A 13,207-nucleotide genomic window follows, 5' to 3' on the forward strand; every position below is an offset into this window, starting at 1 on the left:
ACACCATGGAGGAGAAGTGCAGGCTGTGTTTAAGAAACAATGCTTCCTAAAGGAAAAAAATTACTTTGAAAAGAGAATTCCACCAAAATTCATGAGCAGTTGTCTTTCTGTGTCCTTAATTTTACGTGGTCTGTCCCCACAGGCCTATCTATGCATTTTCTATATTATTGTGAGTTATTATTACCAAGTTTATTAGAAATCAAGGGACATGCAGCACAACTGTGTGACAAGATCCATAGTGGGTGGGTCCTGTATGAGATTAGTGGGATGTTAAAGCCTATTTAGCCTTCTTTCCTTCTAAATCCACACCTGAGGTTGTGATCACCAACTGGCATCTCCAGAGCTGTGCAGTTGGAGTCATGGCTTAAAGACACTTTTGTTCTCTGCTTCACATCAGCAGCTGAACCTGAAAGTTGGAGCTTCCATCTGATTTCCAGGGGTTCTCTCAATGCCAGGTATAAAGAGATTTATTTAGGTGTGAGGGGCAGGACTCAGAAGTATCTGTGCAAGATACTGGTGCTTAGAGTTGGGAAAAAAAAAGATGGAAAGGTCTGTAAGGTTTGATTCCCAACTCACACTGACAGAAAACAAGGATTTATCTTCTCTGTACAGTGGTGATAGACAAGTGGAGGAAAGATGAAGGCAGCAGTGTGTTAGTAACAAATACAAAATAAAAGATGCCAAGATCCTCCTTCTTATCAGGAATGCTATTCAAGTTTGCAGCACAAAAGTATTCTGGGACCCTTTACTGCCCACATTTTCAAAAAACATACCTTGTCCAATATATATTGCCCCAAGGCAGCATTTTTGCAGGCAGGAAGCCTGGGAAGTTCCTATTGCATTGCTTCAAAACAATATTTAATCTCGTAATAAAGAGCTTTCTTGCATTGACATTTAAACAGCTTGGTTATTGAGGATAGCTCTATAATCACTGAAGCATATTTAGGCATTAGTATCATTGCTCTCACATAATATACTATAATCTCTGGCAATTAGTCCAGGAGGGGAAGTAAAGCCTTGAAATTGCTAATTTATTGCCTCTGAAGCATATTTGTCATTCGTATGCATGCCAGATGACTTGAGCTGCAGTGGTTCTTTCAAATGCTGCAGAACACAGGCTGCACAGAAAACTGGACAGGAGCCTTTGCTTCCCACCCCGGAGTGTCCCACCGGGAATGCTCCTGGGCAGGGAGATGCTGTGGGGCCAGAACCCTTCAGTGACACACTCCAAGCCTGACTTTCCCTCCAGATATTCCTGCCTGGCTCTTGCTGAGGCAGCAGGAGCTTTGCCTGTGGGTAGAATTTTGCCCTTGGATTCGGCAAGTCTGGGAGCGGTGGCACAGTGACTCCTGGGTGCAGGATGTGTCCCCTGGCAGAGCTCACCGTGGAGTGGTGTTAATGCAGAGCTGGGCAGAGCTCATTATCCAGAAGAGCCATAAATGAATCTCTCCCTCTTGCTTTTTCTGGCTTGGCTGATGCAGCCACACGGGCAGGAATTTTGCCGTGTGATTGGAAAGAATAAAACCAGGAGCAACATCTTACGTTTTGCAGAAATGTTTGATCTGCAGATCTTACAGAGCAGAGCAGGCTGAGGGGTTTCTGAGGAAGAGGATGTGATGGGAGATGGGATGTAACTGCAAAATTGAACTGCAAAGGCAGAGAGGTTGGACCCATAGGATTTTAGGAGTACTGGATGCCTGGAATACACAGTGCCCAAGGAAGGACGGTGTTTTCCTGACAAAGCACTCCTCCATCCCACTCCGCGGCACAGATGGTGTGTTTTTATCTGTGCCCTGTGTCAGGGCAGCTGGGCTGGGTTTCAGGATGAATCATCTGCTCTCACAGCCAAAACAGGGACATTTTGTTGGGATGCAGAACAAGCCATTAAAATCACAAAGCATCTGGTCACCTTTATTAAATGTATTAAGTGGAAAGGCAGCCATCCCATAGGTTGATGTGGATGTGAGGAGAGCATTTAATTTTTGGAAGTTAAGCAGATTCAAGTTGTAAAATAAAAATGTACCTTGTAGCTTAGAAAAAAAAATACATTATTTATTAGCTGTGACATTTCCAAAAATTCAAATGCCAAAGCTACATAGTGGTGAGCTTGCAGTTTTGGATAGAATTTCAAAACATTTTCTCTCTTTTTTTTTTTATGATTATTTTGGGTCAGACTCAACAACCAGATTTGCACATTTCTGGCTCTAAAACCAAATGACACCATTGTAAAGCTGTTATTGGGTATTGGTACAGGGTGTTTATGTGAGGTTCTGATGTGACTGTGCTCACACCAGGGGGTGGTCTGTTTTAACTCTGGGGGTGCCTGAACCACAGAGCAGAACTGGGTGTAGATTTGACTGAAAAAGTAGCTGAGAGATCTGAGTGATCCACAGTTAAACCCAAACCAGCCAGTTCTTGGAGGCAGCATTCAGGGCAATGCAAACAGGATAATAGGAGTAGAGGAGACAAGAAAATCTTCTTCTCCCAAATCACAGAGCTGCTCCCCATTGCTCCAGCAGAAGAGTCCCCACCACGGGCCTGTTGGGAGCACTGTGCTTTTTGTGAAGGGAGGAGAAAGGCTGAACCAATTTAACTGAGATGATTGCAGGGAATCACCATTACAAGCACACCAGTAGGGCACTTCCCTGGAGCTGGTATTTTACCATATTTAAGTATTGCCTCTCAGCACTGATGTGATGAATTGCCAGTGATGCTCTTCTGGGTGGTTTTGCAAAGCCATTTACTGCCATCTCATTTGTGGCAAGAAGGAGCCTGGTAAACACACACAGGGAGTGCACAGATTAGCCTTAAAAAGTACACAGGGAGAGTCTTTACTGGTGGAAATTGGATCCTCACTCCCACATGTAAATGGTTGCTCCTTGCAATAAATTACTTGGATGCAATTAGAGGGATGGTGAGAGAGGTTTTACTGACTTGTACCTCCCCCTCCTTCCAAATCCTGCTCCGAGATACTCTTCTGCAAGCCCACTGAACTCAGTTGTGCAGGAGGGACATAAAAGAAATCAAGATGTGCCGTGTCCTCTCTTCTTTTGTTTTTGGTTCGTTGAATTTTATTCCTGTAATTCAATAAATGTGGTGAAGAAGGCCACAGGATATGAATTAAATATGACAGGAGACCACAGGAATCCTGACCTTGTGTCTCACAAGGAAATCTCGAAACCAACCCCCTGCACGTACCTATCAGCATTTTAGCTGCTGAAGTCATTATAAATGCTGTTGAAATACAACCAAATTCACCTTCTCCATTGCACAGCTAATTGCAACTTCCCTGCAAACAGTGGCTATCTAGAGACCTCATCCCATGATAGGCCTTTGTTTCTTTATGGATGCTTTGTTTTCTTCTTTTGAAAAATGGATTTAACTTCAAATGCTTTCATTCTGTCTGTTGTGGCAAGGAGAGCTGTAGTTAAAACATTGCTCAGCCCGAGACACTCTGAGAAAACTTTGAGCACTTCTCTGTGGAACGTGTGGCCAGCCTTTACTTCAGCGGGCACTTAGGTCTATATTTCACCTCCAGATGACAGAACTTGTATTACTTTAAAGAGTTCATCTATTTATGCTGCTATTTTTTGAAGACCTGTCTGCTTTTATTGAGCCCTGCATGCTGGCAGGCAGAGCGGGCACTTCATCACCCAAATGAAAGAATCCGTTCTGACATTTCTCTATCCCTTGACTATATTGGTGGATCCCACACAGGCCAATCACATACAGCAGAGTATGGAAACTGGAGCAGTGCTGACCTCTAACTAGAAGATTTTTTCAGCTTTTGGAATGTTACTTGGATTCCCTAAGACCTTCCAGGATTTATCCCAGTGCTGTGCATCCACAGCCACTCGCGTCTTCTGTTGGCACTGCATCAGAATTGCCTTTTAAAAACATAATTAATACCTTTCAAATATATGTCCTTATAGAAGTGCTTGTGGGTTTGGATCCCTGGCTGAGCTCAGTGGAAATCTGGGCACTTAAGAACTGAAACACAGGCTTAATCTGGGTCTCTAAGTCCATGATTTTGTCTGGCATGCCAGAATTTCTCAACATAATGTTTTCTCTACCACAGGGGTACAAATTGCTGCCAAGGTTTACATCAGAGTAAGAGTTTACAGCCTGCCTGCTCTCTGGAGTTAAAGTCAGACCCTGGAACACACAATTAACCATAGCTGGAGCACTTAGTAAAAATAAGTATGTATTATAGTGCTATAAAGCCATTCAAATGCACAGCGAGTGTATAACAAACTTTGCATGGGATAATCTCTCAGTCACTACAAAGAGCCACACACAGACCAGTCTTGGTCTGTTCTGTTCCTACTCAGTGAGTATAATGACCAGTTTACTCTTCCAGAGAAATGAGGAGGACCATGATTTATGTGTTAGCTGCAGAGTTCAGAAGGGCTTGCAGGTCCAGTCTGTTGAGTATTCCACCCATAACTGGCTTCCTTCTGGTACGTATCATATCTCTTGTTCCCTGAAGAAAACATACAGGAGAGAAAAAACAATCTTTCCCTCTCTGTTAAGAAAAATGGAAGCCCATTCTCCTGTCCTATACCTTTAAAATTCTCTCTGTTGTCTAAAAGAGAAAAAAAGTAAATAGAAAGGAGCACCTTATCTTCAATTGAATTTTCCCTGAAGGACCAGAGTCCCGGGTAGGTCTGGAGGAATTTGAAGAATCGTTGCCTGTAGGTGTTTTCTAAACACACAAGGTACAAATTTATCAGACTATTCCCTCTCTTCTACATATTTACTTTCATGATTATTCTAAATGTATCATTCTTCACCACTTCAGAAGGAAGCAGGAAAAAAGTGAATGAGACTTCTTTGTCTTATAAGCCCCTGGTTCGGTAGTAGAATTATTTTATAAATTTCACAAAATTCTCAACATAAGAAATGAACCTCAGGTTGGAGATAGCAGATCTGGTTTGGGGGCTTTAACTCATTTAAATGATCCGTTTCTCTTTGAGATAATTCCAAAAGTACTTCAGTGGAAGCTCATCTCAGAGCAACAGGGCACCTCATCAAAAGGTTTAAAAAGAAAAGACGAGGGGAAAAAATCTTCAATAGAGCCTGTGTCCTTTTATCCTTGATTTACCGAGCATATCAGTTACCCCCCTTTGTTAAGAGCTCTTTTCATTTCTAGGTATAAAATAAATTCAACCATTTTATCAAGATGTTCTTGTTACCAGCCACCAGTATAAATTTTACTTGCTGTAGGTGGGGGAGAGGTTTTCTGGCACAGCAGTTGTCCAATTAACTGGAGTATTACAGGCAGCAGGAATGGTTTGCCCAGCCTGGTTTCATGAATTACCCAAGTGCACGAGGAAGATGCATTTTCTTCTCCCTGGTTTCTCATTTGTGTTCATGACCCAGCATCTCCAGCCCCTGGTGAAGGGTGAGGAGCAGGGGAGAGAGCACAAGGAAGGGCACCCAGGTGAGTCTGAGCATGGGCTGCAGCTGGAAGAGAATGAATTATTAATTAATAATGAAAGTAAAACAAGTTGTGGAGCTACAAGAGCCTTGTTTGCCACACATTTCTGTCCTTAGTCCCCCAGTCTCTCGTACCCCACTGCAGGAACACTGGCAGGTCTGCTGTGACACTTTACCTGGCAAAGGACAGTCAGGTGGGCTCATGGACCTCAAACTCACATAATTCCCTCCCTGTATAACCAGATTAAAAGAACCATGGATCACATTCCCTAAAAAGGAAAATAATTTTGCCTCAACAAACACTGAATATTAAGCCAAGATGTGGAAGAAATTGATTCCCATGCTCCCAACCTTTGAACTCTTTCCTGTTTGTTGGTTTTCCCTTTATTTCCCCCAGTCATCCAGTAGTTTTAAGTAGAGTTAATTTTAAGAAGGTTGGGAATATCCTGCTGTAGCCCTGACTTAATTCCTCAGCTACCCTTGAAGTCAAGAAACATGGACAAGGGAAAGGCAGAGCCAGCCCAGGAGGACTCTCCCTGGTGATCCAAGAAGCAGCACAAGAGGGAAAGTCCCTGCTTGGATACAGGGAATAGTGGCATGCAGCTGAAGAAACAGCAAAAAGACCTGGCAGATTCAAAGTGTTCTGAACAGATTTGAGAGGTTCATTTTGTCAAAGGCAACGAGAGGGAAATGCAGCCTCTTTGATAACAGGTATCAGTGTTATTTTGAGGGCTTGGGGTGATGTGAAATACAGGGATATGGGAAATTCAGCTAAAATAAGTGTAAAGAAATGGAAGCTGTTGCTGTGCCCTGGGAAACCGTGATGGGAGAAGTTAAAAATCGTATCTACGTGGTGTTTGAAAAGTGGACAAAGATAAAAATCCTAATAATTGGGAGACAGTCAGTCACAGCAGCACAACCAGGTCCTCTGCACTAACTGTGGCTGCATCCCAGGTACCTCTTTCCTGGTTTTGGTCTCTGAGGAATGCACCTTGCATTTTCTTGATGTCTTCTAGGCAGAGATAAGTCTGAAAGCTCATCTGATAAGTTTTTAAGCTTACAAATTACTTCACAAGGGGATGTGGAACAAGAAGTGGATCTCAAGCAGGCAGGAAAACCCTCTCTGTTCCATACAGCCTGAGAGTGAGCTGGGAAAATGTTTTTGAAATGAAGGAACTGCCACTTTCTCATTGGAGAGAAGTTTTTCTCTCAGCTGGGCAGGAAGTTGGAAGGCCTGAGTTTATTAAGAGAAATCAAAACATCCCACACCCATTGTTTTGATGCATTCCTCACATAAATGGAGCTGGTCAGGGATCTTTTATACCTATCAAGATTTTTGCATATTCATAGACCAGATAAAAACTACCTCTTAATATCCCTTTTCGTTGATGACCTCTGAATTTTCTTACCCACTTCTCTATGCATACAAAACCCCATATTTATGTGTATGCAATGGCTGTACTTTTATTTTTTGTGGGCCCTTGGGACTAATAACAGCCTATAAATTTTTGCATCCCAAAGCTACTCCATCTGATCCAGACCAGGTCAGTACAGACTGAGAATGATCTTCCTGGGCTGTGCACTGGCTACATGGAATGACTTGGTCTCGGTCCAGCTCCCCATGGATCAGTGTGTCCATCTCAAACCCCATTCCCATCAGCAGTGACCGGCAAATTTCCTGGCACACGGAGGAGCCTCTTTACCATTTTCCCTTCACAAACCATTGCCTTTGGTCAAGCTTGGAGGCCTGGCTGTGTGATCCATTTTGAGGTCCCTGTAGGACTTTTTCTGGGGACAAAGGGCACAGGTAGTGACAGCTTTTGGAGCAGCCCTTCGTGGGCATTGCGAGCCCCCCGGATTGTCCTGCTCCTTTCCCACGTCGCAGGTGAAGTGGGAAAAGTCAGTCCAACCTTGAGGTGGCCCTGCCACGTGTCATCTAGGAAACAGTGGGCATCACCTCAATACCAGGGAGCTGGATGTGGGCTAAACCTTAGCAGCTCACAGATGGATTCTTCTGGCTCTGCTGAATTACAGAAAATATCCCCCATTCCGATCCCAACAGGGAAGATCATTATGGGGAGGCCACCTGTGTGTTCCCAGGCCTTCAGAACAAGCTGCTCTCCTATTGATTTTGAAATCAGTTTTTTATATCAGTTTTATATGGGGTTTTTGTGTCAGTGCTGTCTGTTGGGCTTGGTGCTGCTCTCCCCCAGAGCTCCTCTTGACCAATTAGTCATTTCTGCGGGAGCACCGGCAGCCACAGCCTTTGGGAGCCTCTGTTTTCCCAAACCCTGGCAGTGCTTCTGTCACACCTGGCTGCAGGAGCATAACAAAGGCTCTGCTCCCACCTCAGGGCATTTGTTGGATGCTTTTGAGCAGGTGAACTATTGTACCAGAGTATTTAATAAGGTCATGGGATGAAGGGCACAGTGGTTCTCCCTCAGTTGTGGAAACTGCATCCCTTTCTTTGAATTCAGTGGAACTTTTCAGAGCCTTTTATGAGCTATTCCATTTCATTTTCTTTACTCACTCTCTTGTCAATGCACAATCTCCAGAAATTGTCTGTGACAGCTCAAATTCTACTTTGTCAGCCCAAGTTTACCTGAGCACAGCTGCTGCCTTCAGTGGGATCGTCCCAGGTACACAAGGGGGGAGTTTGCCTCAGTGTCTGCCTCTACTAATGAGAACTTATTCAGTCACACACAGTTTATAATTTGATAAGAACTCTGAGCAAGTCCCAGGTCTTCTCTTTCTTCTCATATTTACTTTTCCTGGGCTCTGCTGCAGTTTTATTTACCCAAGGAGCTCCAAAGTTTTCATAAGTGGGTCCAAAGGAACCAACTTGGTACAGAAAGCCTGAAAGCCTCTGCCTTTGTTGCTGGTTGACATATTTCATGTGTTTTATCCTTAATTGGCAATGTGGCTGTGTCAAATTGCATTTCCGTTCCTGGAGCCTCATTCAGAACCAGTGGAGCTCAATATTCTGTTCAGACTGAGTTATTTGATCTGAATTTTGCAGAGGAATAAACTGCTTGCCAATAGCAGTGTCTCCTTTCATCTATTAGCCTTCTAAATGTATATATCTTTATCCACACTATCTGTGGGTCCATGCATTCAAGTGTTGGTGGCTGGCTCTCCTGGTAGTTCAAACTGCAAACTGACTACATTAAAACCACCTAAGGATAGGATGAAGTCACAGGTTAGTTTTGCATTTTAGTTCCTGTGCAACTATACTGTCAATGGGAAATCCTTTATCCTTTACAATCAGACATGTGGAAATGGAAAATCCTGCTTTTGTTTCCTTAGGCCAAAGAGCAGCTGAAATTTCACCAGATCTTGAACATCTTGGCCATTGGAGTTTTGGATTTAGGAATATCTGAGAGAGCTTGAAGGGGATGTCTCTTGTCTGCCTATGTGTGCCTGCCAGGTTATTTACCAGCTTTTCAGAGGGTACATCACAAAGCCCATTAGCTTAAAGTTGATAAAGTTGACATATTTTCTTTTCTAGATGCTTTTTTTTTTGTTTTGATCCTTGATTCCTGCTGTGTCCAGCACATGTAGCCCCTGCTGGACTCAGTCCATGGTCTGTGGGAGCACAAGTCAAAGTGTGCTCTGCTGGACTGATTTGAGATTGTGCTTGGACATTCTCCTCAATTGTACAGCACAGCTGTGGGAGAATTCTAACAGAATGATTGCAAATAATGCAAAACTATTGGGATTGGCAGGATAGCAGCAAATTTGGGGAAGGGTTCCTGTTGCTGAATGAATGGGTGTGTTGAAATTCAGTGTTTAAAAATGAAGAGTAATAAACTATGGGAAAATAGTGGTAGGTAAATACACAAAAGGTGAGTTCTAATTTAATTCCTGCCATTCAGGGAAGGAGATCAGACAATCACTGTGTGGAGTTTTCTGAAAGACTCAAACCCTCAATGAGTCTGAAAAACCCAAATGAAACTGGAGTGCCTGATAGAATAGTTACAACGATCAGGGAGAGAATAAAACAGGATGGAAAACCCATTTTTGTGGTATTGTGTAAATCCATAATATATCCAAATCTCAAATTATTGCACACAGCTTGCCTGATTCCTGCTTACAAAGGAGAGAATGGAAGGAGTGACAAGGATCATCTTTTATATGGAATGGCTTCTACAGAGAGTCACTTGATAAGGTGGAACTCGGCTCCGAAAGCAGATGGCAGAGGAGGATCCGATAGAGATCTAGGGAAGTGGGGATGGTGCAGGGAACATGGACAAGGAATGGTTATTTACTATTTCTAATAACACAGGAACAGGGGGCAGCCAATTAAATGATTGCACAGCAGGTTTGAAGACAAAGAGAGTGCTTTTCACGGAATGCGTAATTAAATTGTGAAATGGCCCCATAAAATGAGAATAAGAGAGTGGGATGGTTTTGCTTAGAAAAGGGGTCACCAAGGGTAGGTATGTGAGAGGTCTCTCACTCCACAGGGGAAGGGGAAGAAGGAAGGTTTGCCTGCTAGTTATCACAGTGTAGGAAGTTTCCCAATTAAAAATCAGGCAGTGGGTTTGAAGCAAGTAGATAAAGATGGTTTTTTCTCCTTTGTATTTATAATTAAACTGTGGATCTTCTTGCCAGAGGATGTCATAGAGTCTGAAGGAATAAATCATACTTTTTATTTCCTGTTTTAGCTACTGTCCTTTTTGCAGAACTGTTCAGACTTGACAGCCAGAGCCCACATTTATTATTGCAAAAGAGTCAGGAGGCTACAGGTGTTCTCCAAGGTGGATCTGGGACTGTGCCACTCAGGCTGTGTGGACAGAGCAGAAACCATCTCTCATTTCCAGTCAAAGGGGCTTCCATAAAATAACTGGGGCAGAATTGTCACAGTTCCCACAATGGTCTGAAGGACCCTGAAGTGCTGACCTGTGTTTCCAAATGGCTCAGGCTGCTCTTAGCCACTGATCTGTGCTGCCCAAATGGGGGAAAGAAAATGATGGAACCTCACACAGTGTGTTAAACTCTTTCCTTTGCCACAGTGGTAACCCGAACTCAGATGACTCCATTTAAAAAAAGCAGAAGAAAACAGCTTTTTTTTTTTCTCTTTACCACTGGCATTCAAGGCCTGTGTCCAGTATTTTGCCATGCTTAGCCAGCTTCTGTCTCCCACCTGGGGCACAAGTTGCTTGTTCAGGTACATCAGAGCTTGTGTACCAGGGATATACTTCTCAGGGATATAAATACTTCCCACTAACTTGAAATAATGCACATGATGCCTCAGCTGTTTGACTTTTTGGGACATTTAATTGTGATCTGGGTTTTGGAGAATTTTAGAAAAGCAGCTGATCAGAGTTGACTGTAGTGACAGCAGTGAGCCCCACAGATGTTTAAGTCTTTACAGCTTTCCCAGGGTTAAGTTTAAAATATTCTGAGGGTTTGTTCCCTGTCCCACCTGTGTAAATCTGCAGTGGCCCTATTCCAGATTTAAACTGCTTTAAGTAGGCAGGACTTGGTTATGCAGCTGGCCCCATACTGGACATTAGTAATCCCGCTGGTACAGAGATGATTGACCTGCCCTGATGATCTGCCTGTTTTACCCAGTCTAAATCCAATCCCCTATTTTTGGAGAGGTTCCTCCTGGATAAATGTGTTTTCTGGTATTTTATTAGGTGAAAAGTGCTGACTGTATAAAAAAAAATCTCGTTCAGAGGTTGATGATCATCTCTTTTGCTCTCCACACTACTTTCCTTCTGAATACATTTAATTATATGATGCTGTATTCATTGCCTTGCTGACACTAAAGGGCTCTGCAGTTAAGCCTAAATACTAAACCAGGCAGATATTCAAGTGCTGTAAAGTCAGTTCAGGATGTTTTTGCCAGCAAGAGTCCTGCACTGATTTACAGGAAGCAAGAGGGAGGGTGAGATCTCTTGCCTGCTTTCTTTATTGAATTCTTTCTTTCTTTCTTTTAATGCCCATATTTAGGTGACTTGAACGGTAGGAATGGATTTTTTTAATTGCAGATAACTGACTGGTATTGGGCATATTTTTAGTGCAAACTAGAAAACTGTTCCCTGGTGGTGAGGGGGATTATGGTGCTCAGAGAAATCCAGCTCAAGTTTGCTGACTTTTAGTATGCAAAATCCAATTTTTTTAATGAAGGTTTTATTTGTGTTTGTTTTCACTTGATTTCATGGAAGGGAAAAAAACCCTCCCAAAGCTTAAATTTGCTGCCTTTATTCATCAGTTTTATTGTGCCAGAGCACTGTTCCTTTTGGCTTTATGGAGCATGTTGGAGTTCAGATGCTGGAAGGCAGGAGAGGGGTGAGATTCTGTGCACCAGAGGGTGAATTCTCAGTGGATTCCCAGTGGGAGAACCTGGTCCTGGTTCTTCTGTGGCCTTACTGAAGGAGTAACATGTGTTACACCAGTAACAGCCTGTAATAGGCCACAGAAAATATATTTGGGTTCATAAAATAGGAACCCACAAAGTTCAACCGGATTTTGCACAGACAATTTGGAAAATAACAAACCACAGTTACTTTGTGGTAACTTTTACTCCTCTCCCAGCCATTGCTCCCAGCCTTGCTTTTCAAAACAAAAACTTAAATCATTAAAATTAAATCAAATCGTATTTAATAATGTAAGTGCTTAAAATTGACATTATTTATAACATTTTTACTTACTACTTTCTTTATAACAAACAAAGTTTCCATTTTGTTTGTTTGTGCGTGTTTTGCTGAATATTTTTGATCAAACACTGAATTTAAGGATTAGTACTTGTACTAATTTTTTGAAACTTGGCATTTACCATGAAATTTACTGTATGAATTAGCATATTAGCACAAATTCAGAGGTGAAATAAGGTGCTGACATCCATTTTTAAAGGCTTGTAAATCCTTGTAAGGTTATGGGAAGCAAAGAGAGAAGTTCTGCTCATTCCCAAAGGTATCCAGGCTTGGTCCCTATGGCATGTCCATGTTTTTCAGTGTGCCCAGAGCATGAGGTGCAGCTTTGCAGATGGCTCTTAGAGGAGTTTATGATTTCATGGAAGACTTTGGCATTCAGGCTGCCAGTGATTGTGTGTTTGGCTGAGCTGTAAAGTCACTTTTGAAGTATAAGAAAACTCTTTCCCATCCCTTCCACCTTACCCCATCTTTCCCATGAAAAGGCCAAAGGGAAAAGGAGTCTGCATAAGGTAATTTTAGATGTATATCAAACTCCAGCACAGCTCCATCACATCATGTTACATGTAAAGGAGCATTTGTCAGAGCTCAGTGATCACCTGCCCACGGAACAGTCACAGGAACCTTCTCCAACCTTTTACTGCATTTTATCATTAGCACCAATAATAACCTCTGCAGGGAGTAATTAGTAACACCCAGAGGGGAAAGGAATTCTGCCAGAGGACATCATTATGTCTGGGGAACTAAAGATGCTGTGTAGTAAGGTCATGAATAAATGGTTTGAGTCCAGGGTGGAGGACAAGCTCAGTGCAAGAACAGAGTTTCCCGCTGCTGCTGAAGCTGCTGAAGAGCAGAGTCATTGCCACTGAACACCATTAAGGGAATTAGTTTGTTCTGACAGTTTGTGTTGCTGGATACCATATGTTTACCTTGAGGGAATGTTTGTGGAGAACCACTCTGGGTTAATTGTAAATGTCACAATTACATCAGTAAATATACAGAGGGGTGTCTGTGATCTGCATCGGTGCTCAGGCACCGTGTCCCACGGAACGTGTGTACATAGGAATAGATGCTCTCAGGTGCTAAATCCATGCTGAGCAGCTTAT

General features: G+C 42.8%; 1 protein-coding gene across 2 annotated transcripts in view; it reads left to right on the forward strand.

Annotated features, from left to right (window-relative positions):
- MEGF11 (multiple EGF like domains 11) overlaps window positions 1-13,207 on the forward strand; it is a 267,324-nt gene that overhangs the window by 193,319 nt on the left and 60,798 nt on the right. The gene's annotated exons all lie outside the window — the stretch shown is intronic.

The sequence above is a fragment of the Corapipo altera genome, unplaced genomic scaffold, assembly GCF_003945725.1.
Source record: "Corapipo altera isolate COAL_440 unplaced genomic scaffold, ASM394572v1 50, whole genome shotgun sequence".
Taxonomy (NCBI): domain Eukaryota; kingdom Metazoa; phylum Chordata; class Aves; order Passeriformes; family Pipridae; genus Corapipo; species Corapipo altera.